The sequence below is a fragment of the Elephas maximus genome, chromosome 19, assembly GCF_024166365.1.
Source record: "Elephas maximus indicus isolate mEleMax1 chromosome 19, mEleMax1 primary haplotype, whole genome shotgun sequence".
NCBI classification, from domain to species: Eukaryota; Metazoa; Chordata; class Mammalia; order Proboscidea; family Elephantidae; genus Elephas; species Elephas maximus.
The window spans coordinates 95,001-105,000 of record NC_064837.1 but is presented as its reverse complement, the minus strand read 5'-3'; positions in this window follow the sequence as shown (position 1 = coordinate 105,000).

Sequence of the window (10,000 nt, the reverse complement as noted above, 5' to 3'; positions counted from 1 at the left end):
TGCCTCTGTCCCTGCCTCTGCCTCTGTCTCTGTCTCTGCCTCTGTCTCTGCCTCCGTCTCTGCCTCTGTCTCTGTCTCTACCTCTGCTTCTGTCTCTGCCTGTCTCTGCCTCTGCCTCCGCCTCTGTCTCTGCCTCTCTGTCTGTCTCTGTCTCTGTCTCTGCCTCTGCTTCTGTCTCTGCCTCTGCCTCTGTCTCTGCCTGTCTGTGTCTGTCTCTGCCTGTCTGTCTCTGTGTCTCTGCCTCTGCCTCTGCCTCTGTCTCTGCCTCTGTCTCTGCCTCTCTGTCTCTGCCTCTGTCTCCGCCTCCGCCTCTGTCTCTGCCTTTGCCTGTCCCTGCCTCTCTGTCTCTGTCTCTGCCTCTGCGTCTGTCTCTGTCTCCGCCTCTGCCTCTGTCTCTGTCTCCGCCTCTGTCTCTACCTCTGTCTCTGCCTCTGCTTCTGTCTCTGCCTGTCTCCGTCTCTGCCTCTGCCTCTGTCTCTGCCTCTGCCTCTGTCTCTGCCTCTCTGTCTCTGTCTCTGCCTCTGTCTCTGTCTCTGCCTCTGTCTCTGTCTCTGCCTCTCTGTCTGTGTCTGTCTCTGCCTCTGCCTCTCTGTCTCTGTCTCTGCCTCTGTCTCCGCCTCTGTCTCTGTCTCTGTCTCTGCCTCTGCTTCTGTCTCTGCCTGTCTCTGCCTCTGCCTCCGCCTCTGTCTCTGCCTCTGCCTCTGTCTCTGCCTGTCTGTGTCTGTCTCTGCCTGTCTGTCTCTGTGTCTCTGCCTCTGCCTCTGTCTCTGCCTCTGTCTCTGCCTCTGTCTCTGCCTCTCTGTCTCTGCCTCTGTCTCCGCCTCCGCCTCTGTCTCTGCCTTTGCCTGTCCCTGCCTCTCTGTCTCTGTCTCTGCCTCTGCGTCTGTCTCTGTCTCCGCCTCTGCCTCTGTCTCTGTCTCCGCCTCTGTCTCTGCCTCTGCTTCTGTCTCTGCCTGTCTCCGTCTCTGCCTCTGCCTCTGTCTCTGCCTCTGCCTCTGTCTCTGCCTCTCTGTCTCTGTCTCTGCCTCTGTCTCTGTCTCTGCCTCTGTCTCTGTCTCTGCCTCTCTGTCTGTCTCTGCCTCTGTCTCTGCCTGTCTGTCTCTGCCTCTGTGTCTCTGCCTCTGCCTCTGTCTCTGTCTCTCTCTGCCTCTGCCTCTGCGTCCGAGCGTAGCGGGCCCGCTTCGGGATACCGCGCGGGCGCGTGGCCGGCGGGCGCGCGAGTCGTGCGGTCGACCCTACGTAGTTCGGGCGCGCGCCCCCGTGTCTCGCGTGCGACGCGTCCTCCGGGGTCGCGTGCGTGCGTGCGGGCGGGCGGGCGGGCGGGCGGGCGGGCGGACGCGGGTGCGTCGCGGTCACCGTCCGTGCCCGTGCGCCGTCTCGAGCGCGTCCCGCTTTGGGGGGACGGCGGGCGCGCGGGGGCGCCGCGGGCGTGTGGCCGTGCCGCGCCTTCCGCGGGGGCGTCCCCCCCGCGCGGCGCGGGAGGCGCCCGTTCGTTCGCGTCTCCCGCCCGCGGTTCCGGTGCGCCGTCTGTCCGTCCGCGCGCGTCGCCGGGCGTGCGTCCGAGCCCGCGTGCCGCCTGCCCGTGGGTGCCGCGTGTACGGGGCCCCGTCCGCGCCCGCGTCCCCGAGCGTCAAGTGCAGGCCGCGCGCGCGCGCCTAGTGGAGCGTGCCCGCCCGCTCCGTGTATCGTGGGCGCGGGGGCGACGCGCGTTCCCGCGTGTTCCGCCTGCCCGCGTCTACCTCCGCGTCTCCCGAGCGTCCCGTGCGTGCGTCTGCTGTGCGCGTGCGTCTCCGCGTTTCCGCGTGCCCCGGGCGTGCGTCCGTGTCGCCGGAGGGCGCCGCCGCCGCCGCCGCCGCTGCGTGCGCGTACGTGTCCGCGCGGGTGCGCGCGTGGCCTCCCCGGTGCGCGCGCGCGCGCGCCCCCGTCCGTCCGAGTGCGGCGCGCCCTCTTCGGGATGCCGCGCGGGCGCGCGGCCGGCGGGCGCGCGAGTCGCGCGGCCGGGCGTACGTACCTCGTGCCCGTGCCCCCGTCTCGCGCGCGACGCGTGTATCGCGTCGCGCGTGTGTGGCGGGGGCGCCGTGTCCTCCGGAGCGCTGCGGCGCGGCCGTCCGCCCCGTCGCGCCCCTCCGTCCGTCCGTGCGGGTGGGCGTCCCGCTTCGGGGGGGGCGGCGGGGGTTGGCCGCGGGCGGGCTTTTGTTGGGGGGGTCCGCGGGCGTGTGCCCCCGAGGCCTACCTTCCCGTGTTTCGGCCGCGCCGTCCGTGCGAGTCGCCGTGCGTCCGGGCCCCCGTGCGCGTGCGCGCGCGGACCGTGCCCGTGGGTGCCGCGCGTCCGCGTTCCCGCGTGTTCTGCCTGCCCGCGCCTACCTCTGTGTCTCCCGGGCGTCCCGGGGTTGTGTCTGCTGCGCGCGCGCGCGCGCCCCCTCGCGTCCATCTCCGTGTTTCCGTGTGCTCCGTGGGCCCGTCCGTGTCTCCGGAGGGCACTCTGCGGTGCGGGCGCACGCGCGCGCGGGCGCGTTCCCGTCCTTCCGTCCGTCCGTCCGTCCGTCCGTCCGTCCTCCTCCTCCTCCTCCTCCTCCTCCTCCTCCTCCTCCTCCTCCTCCGCCCCCCACCGCCCACACCCCCGCCGCCCCCCGCCGCCCCCACCGCCTCCGCCGCCTCCAAACCTCTTCCCCGCCTGGCGGGTGGCACCCGGCGGCCACGTCGGACTGGATCCGGATGTCGCCAGCGTGGGGCCCACGGCAAGGGCGCAGGCTGGGTGGGGTTGGGGGTGCGTGGTGGGCGGTGGGGGGGGGTGGCGCCAGCGGTCCTCGGCGGCGGCGGGCCTAGCGCCGCCGGCACGTGCCCCTCCGGTTTCAGTCGGGACCGCCTCCGTGACGTCGAGGAGAGCTTCTCCATCCGTCCGTCCGAGGGCGCGGGGGTTCGGCGGACCGAGGGTGCCGTCGTCCCTCGACGACCGCCTTCGGGTCGCGCGCACACACACGCTCGGAGGCGTCCCGTCTCAACTGAAAGGGGTCGGCGGAGTAGAAACCGCGGCCCTCGAGACAGCTCCCTAACGCCGGGTGCGTGCGGCGGGGTGCTTTCTACACCCTACGGAAGGAAAACGCCTGTGGCCGGAGTTCTCGACGCCCGCCTTTCGACGCACCCTCTCGTCGCCTCGCTCCGTTTCCTAAGGCTCTCGTGACTCCTCCCGTTCTATTTCAGGGAGGCGCAGCTGAAGGGCTATCCGCTCCGCCCGTCCGTGAAGTTGGGCTTTCCCCCCGAAGGTGGCCGGAAGGGGGTGGGGGGGATCTTCAAAACGCGGCGGCGGCGGTACCGCCTTCGGCTCTCGCCGATCCCACGCAGAGGCGGGGGCGCGGGCAGGTCCGCGCGCAGGTGCCCGTGTGAAGGTGCAGGCGCGTGCAGGCGCGGGCGCGCGCGCGCGCGCCCTCGGGCATGTACGTAGAGGCGGGCGCCCGCGCGTGCACACCCCTAGGCGTACGCGCGCGTACCGGCGCGGGCGCGCCCGTGCGGGCGCGCACACGCCTACGCGCGTGTACCCGCGCGGGTACGCACGGGCAGGCACACGCGTACGAGTACGCGCGTGCGGACGCACCCGCCCGCCCGCGCACGGGCGCGTGCACGCGCCTGCGTGTCCGTATCTGCAGCCACGGGCGTGAGCGCGTAGGCGCCTACCGTCCTTCTTCTACCTAACGCCGTCACCGGGCTGGCTCGGCGTCCAGGTACGCCTGTCTCCCCCTCCCCTCCAATCCCCTCCCCCTCCCCGTCCCCCTCCCCTCCCCTCCCCGTCCCCCTCCCCTCCCCTCCCCCTCCCGTCCCTCCCCCATCCCCCGTCCCCCTCCCCTCGTCTCCCCTCCCCTCGTCTCCCCTCCCCTCCCCCCTCCCCCTCCCCGTCCCTCCCCCTCCCCGTCCCTCCCCCCACCGCCTCCCCTCCCCCACCCCTCCCCCTCCCCTCCCCCTCGCCTCCCCTGCCCCCATCCCCCTCCCCTCCCCCACCCCTCCCGCCCACCCCCTCCCCCTCCCCCTCCCTCTGCCTGTCTCCTTCCTTTTCTGAAACCGGGTTTTCCTCTTCGAGAGCCGTTCCGCCCCTCGGGCGAAACCAACTCGCCGCGTACCGGAGACCGAGTGCAAAGACGGAGCCCCGGCGGCGCGGCGGCGGCGGCTCGGAGCTCGGCTGCCGACCGAGATCGTCGGCGGTTCGGATCCGCCGGCTCCTCCTTGGGAAGCCCGTGGGGCGGCTCGACTCTCTCCCCTAGGGCCGCTCCGAGTCCCGAGCCGCTCGACGGCACGCGACGGCAGCGGCGCCGCAGTCAGCTCTCTAAACGGAAACGACGACGATGACGAACGTCAGTCTTCACCGCCACGCCCTACTCCCCACCCGAGCACCGTTCCAACTCGGGTGTTTCTCTCCCTGTGGCGGGGGTCCCCCCCCGACTGAGAAAAAATAAACCGCCCCCCGAGGACGGCCCGCGTTCGGAGCCTCTTGGTAGTAGCGCGCCTTCACGGGACGACGGCACGCGCGCCCGTCACCCGCTTCCCGGAAAGTCCCCCCCCCGCAGAGAGTCGCGAACTCGGGCGAAGACGGAGGAGTCCGCGTACCCGTCGCCCAAGGTTCAGCCATCGTCCGATTGGAAACCGGTGCCTTCCCGGTCCCGCCTTCCCGTCAATCGACGCCTCCCGGGGGTGGGATGGCTTCCAGCCGAACCAGCCTACCGTACCCTTCCCCTCCTACGTACCTCGGGAGGTCGGCTCGGACAGGGAGGGACCCGTCAGATGTCCAGTCCGCCGTGAGCTTTCCACGACGACGGTCGGCCGGTCGGCCGGTCGGCCGGTCGGTCGGTCGTCCCGGAACACCCCGGTCGGGTCCGCGCGCGCGGCACGGGCTTCACACACCTCGCTCCTCTGGCTTCCCGGGAGACGCTCGCGGCACGGCGACGTGTGCAACGCGGGAACGGCGACGCTGCCCTCGGCCTTACCGTCCCCCCCCCTCCAGCCGAATACGGCCCCGGCCCTCACCGCGGGCCGAGTTGGGGGGCTGGGGGTCGGGCCGGGGGGGTGATCGGCGGCGGCGGCCCTCGTCGGCAGGCGGCGCTAGCGCCGCCGGCGTCGGCCTTACGGTTCCCGTTGCGATTCCCCTCGTGGGCTCGGAGAAAAGCCTCTCCATCCGGCCAAGGGGGCGCCTGTTCGGCGGACCGAGGGCGACGACGGGGGGCTGCCCGTCCGCCTGGGCGCGCGCGCGCGCGCGCTCCCGCAGGCACAGGCGCGCGCGGGCGCGAGCACAGGCGCACACGCTCAGACACGCGCTCACGCGCAGACGCGCACAGACGCGCGCGCACGCCCGCGCAGACGCGCACTCAAACCCACACAGACACGCACAGACGCACACACAGACGCACGCACAGACCCGCGCTCACGTGCGCAGACACAGGCGCGCGCGCGCAGGCGCGCCCACGCGCGGGCGCACGCGCGCGGACGCGCACTCACGCCCGCACGGACGCGCACTCGCGCCCCCACAGACGCAGGCAGACACGCACACGGGCACGCCCGCAGATGCGCACGCGCACGCACGCAGTCACGCGCGCACACGCAGGCACACACGCCCGGACACGCGCGCACACGCCCCCGCAAAGACGCGCCCCCGCACAGACGCGCGCGCGCACAGGCACGCGCACCGGGACGCGCGCGCGAACGGACGCACGCACGCGCGCAGGCACGCGCGCACACGCACCAGGGCACCCGGAACGTTTGCCAACTCCCCGCCCACCTCAGCACCCCACCCCCCGGGCCCGAGGCGCGTGGTCCCCCACCGCCCCCACCCTCCGACCCCCCCACCGCCCCCACCCTCCGACCCCCCCACCGCCCCGCTCTCGGCCCCCCACCCCCAACCCCCCTCCGGCACTCCACCCCCCACCCCCACGACTCACGCACACACGCCCGCCCGCCCGCCCGCCCGCATTCGGGAGCCGCCGGAGATCTCTCGATGCTCGAGACGCCGACTCACCCCTCTCCCCCCCCCCCGCCCCGGAGACGCCACCTTCCCGAGTCCGCCCGCGAGCCCGGAGAGCGCTCCCTCGGGCCGAGCCGCCCGAGGGCCTCTGGGCGGGCGTTCGCGGCTGGCCCGCCGCGCCTCCGCTGGACCTCACTAAGTCCGGCCTCGCTCCCGAGAGCCTCGAGGGCCTCCCTCGGTGAGATGTCTCCCCAGTCGGACCGGGGGGCCCAGAGCCGGTCCGTACCGGCTCTGGGAAGGCGTTCCCGGCCTCCCCCCCGCCCCCCGTTTGCCCGCCCGCGTCGCGGGAGGATGGAAAGCGATGAGGAAGAACGCTCTCGGTGGCGGCCGTGGTTTTCTTTTGCGACGCGGATGCCGGCAAACGCACGGCTCCCTCCCTCCCTCCCTCCCTCCCTCCCTCCCTCCCTCCCTCCCTCCCTCCCTCCCTCCCTCCCTCCCGACGCAATTTGCCCGTTCAACCCGCCTCACGCGTACCGTTGGCTCGGCGACAGGGACGACGGCGGAAAACGTCTCCCGGTCTGCCTGCTGCGCCACGCGGGCACTCAAAGAACGAGGAGGAAAACTTCGGGGACTGGCGGTCTCATCCCGTCCCGTTTGTCGCGTCCGTCCAAAGCATACGGATCGGAGAACACCTGCCCGTCCGACGCTTGGGACGTGCTCTCTTCTCCCTCCCGCCCCCGGTGGACGCTCATCCCCTCGGGCGCCCCCCCCGTTCGGCCCTTTCGGGGGCGAGCGCGCGCGCGCGCCCCATGACGCTCCCGAGAGGTTTCCCCGGCGGCCCGGGGGAGTCTGTCCCCTCTGCCACCCTCGAGCCCCGGCCGGGGCCCAGGTGGACCCGGTTCCACCCCCCGCCGCCCTTCGCTCCGGTCGTCGGCCGTCACCCGGCGGCCGCTTCGATACCGTCCCCCTCCGGAGCTCTGCGGCGCCGACGGGATGGGAAGCGGTCCCGGCGGGCGCGCGCTGGCGACGGCGGCCCGGGGCCTTCGCTCCGTCTCCTCGAGTCCGGCCCGGCTCCCGGCGTCCTCTCGGGGTCCTCCCGGGGTCCTCCCGGGGTCCTCCCTCCCTCCCTCCCTCCCTCCCTCCCAGGGCCCCCCCCGAGTGGGACACGCCGGCTGGCCGGCATGGTGCTCCAGGGCTCCAGCGGGGTAGACGGGATCTTCCTGGCTGAGGGGCGAAATGGCCCGGCTGGGCCGGACCCCCTTGGTTCGGAACTTTGGGAGATGGGGCCAGGGTGGTGGAATAGGCTGACGCTTCCGCCTAGCTCTCTTGACGACAAAGACCCGGAAACACAAGCGAACGAGTATGTCTGCGACGAGCGGGGAGTCCTGACCGTCCAAGGCGGGCTTAGACGACGCACTGAGGGGCAGCGGCAGGAAGAGACCTTTCAGGGGCAGAGAGGGTTTACCGGCCCTGCCCCGCGGGGAGCCCTCAGGCACCATTCCCAGAGCGGCTGCTGCAGTGGGCTGGTACCGTCGTTCCTTCCACTGCTGTTCCGTCAGGGAGAAGCAGCCAGCCGCACAGCCTGCTCACACCTCCGGAACCTGAGGAGGGCCCGGCCGGGCGGATCCCCTTGGCCCAACCGACCCCGCGCTGTGGCCGGCCCCACCGTCTTCCGGCCGCCCCGCGCCGAGAAACGTGTTCGGCGGCGGCGCTGGGAGGCGGGGGAGGGGGCCTGGGGGGGGAGCCGGGACGGGGCCGGGCGTCCGGCCGCCCGGCGACGCGCCCTCGCCGGCCGCCGATCCGGATCCGTCCCGCTGCACTCCGCGCCGGTTGTCGGCCGCCACCTGGCGGCCGCTTTGATATCGTCTTCCCCCGGAGCTCCGGCGCCGGCGACACGCGCGGGAGGCGATGTGGCCGCGCTGGCCGAGGCGACGTTCCCGGACGCCGGCGGCGGCGTCGGCAGGATCGTCCTGGCCGAGGCGGGAAAGGGCCCGGCCGGGTGGATCCCCTTGGCCCAACCGACCCCGCGCCGTGGCCGGCCCCAACGCCTTCCGGCCGCCCCGCGCCGAGAAACGTGTTCGGCGGCGGCGCTGGGAGGCGGGGGAGGGGGGCGGGGGGGGAGCCGGGACGGGACCGGGTGTCCGGCCGCCCGGCGACGCGCCCTCGCCGGCCGCCGATCCGGATCCGTCCCGCTGTCGCCCGCGCCGGTTGTCGGCCGCCACCTGGCGGCCGCTTTGACATCGTTTTCCTCCGGAGCTCCGGCGCCGGCGACATGGGAGGCGCTGTGGCCGCGCTGGCCGAGGCGACGTCTCGGGACGCCGGCGGCGTCGGCGGGATCGTCCCGGCCACGGTGGGGCGCCGGCGCCAGAGCCACGTTCCGGAATTGGGCCCGCAGCTTCATGTGGCCGAGGCGGCCGCCGCCGCCGCCGCCGCCGCCGCCGCCGCCGCCGCCGCCGCCGCCGCCGCCGCCGCCGCCGCCGCCGCGCTCCCGGGTGCCGTGTTTTAGACGGCGCTGGACCGAACCGGGCCGCACCGAGACGGCGCAGGCAGAAGAACGGGACAAGGCACGCCCCGGCCGTTCGCGCGCCTTCCTTCGCGCGGCCCGGTCGTCACCGGGGCCTCCGGCGTAGGTCCGGGGTGGCCCGCGGAGGGCGCCCCGGGCCCGGGCGCGGTCCCGCGTGGGGTCCGGACCGTCGGAGAATTTTTTCAAAGTCCCGCTCCGGGGGTCCCCGGGCCGAGGTTGCCGCCCCCGGCCCGCCCCGGCCCGGCCACGGACTCGCGCGGGGCCCGGACCTTCGGAGGGGCCCCGCCGCCCGAGAATTTTTTCCAAGTCCCCCCTCCGAGGGTTCCCCGACCGGCCCGCGTTGGCCGCAGCGCAGGCGGCTGGCTCTGGGCGCCCGCGCGGCCCCGGCCAGCTCCGTCACCCCGTCCCGCGGGTCGACCAGAGGATCCCGGGAGCTCCGGGGGGGGGCGGGGCGCTGGGGGCCATGGGGTCGCGCTACGGACCAATGGCCGGGCCGCAGTTCCGGGGGCTCGCCGTGGGGAGCGGGCCCCTCCCGCCGCGGGGCGTGGCTTTTCTCTCGCCCAAAACGGACGATTTGGGCCACCAGATTGGTGCTGACACGCTCTCCTCGCCGGGTGACTCCCGCTGAGCAGATGGGAAACCTGGACGGGTCCGTAGGCGCTGGTCCACCGACGGCCCACGCCCTCCCCCGCTCCTCCCCGCTTGAGCCGCCCGCCTGGGGCCCGTGCGCCGGCTCTCGCGCGTCCAGGTGTCCAGCCGCGGTGCCTCCCCCCGGTCTCCAGTGCAGGAGGGCGGCGTGGCACGGGCGCCGCGGGCCCTCTGACCCGCGTGCCCCTTGTCGCAGGCACCCGCGGTGGCCGCGGTGCTCGCCAGAGTGTGCCCCGCTCCCCCTCCCCCAGGCCCACGTGCCTCGCGTGTCAGGCGTTCTCCGTGTGCGGGGTCCTCGCGGCCACCTTTCCGCAGCCCGGGCGGGGCGGGCGAGGCAGAAAGCGGGTCCTCTCCGGGGCTGTCCTCGCCCGCCTCCTGGCAGCCCTGGCGGGGGGTCTTCTCCTCCTCGCTTGTGCCTGCGCTGACCCGATCGATGTGGTGTTGTCGTGCTCTCCCGGGCCGGGTCCGAGCCGCGCCAAGACGAGGGACGGACATTCGTGGCGAATGGGACCGCTCTTCTCGCTCAGCGCGCGGGCCCCTCGCTCCTCCTCCCCGCCCGCCGGTGGTGCGCAGAGGGGCAGGGGCACGGAATCCGGCCCGACCTCGCTCATCTGCCCTCGTTCGCGGCCTCGCGGCCAGCGTCGGCGGTGGCGGGGTCCTGAGACCGAGCAGGACCGCCTCTGCTCGTGGCCCTGGTGTTCTGCCTCGTGTCGGGCCCTCCCCCGCCCCCGCGGCGGGGGGGCCCTCCGGTCCGACGCACCCGCGCGCCCCACCCAGGTGGTGCCGGTGCGCCTCGAGTGGCCCTTTGGCGGTGCCCCTGGAACGCTCCAGGCCGTCCCTCAGGTGCCTGAGGCCGGGTGGCGGTGCTGTTCCCCGTTCCCAGC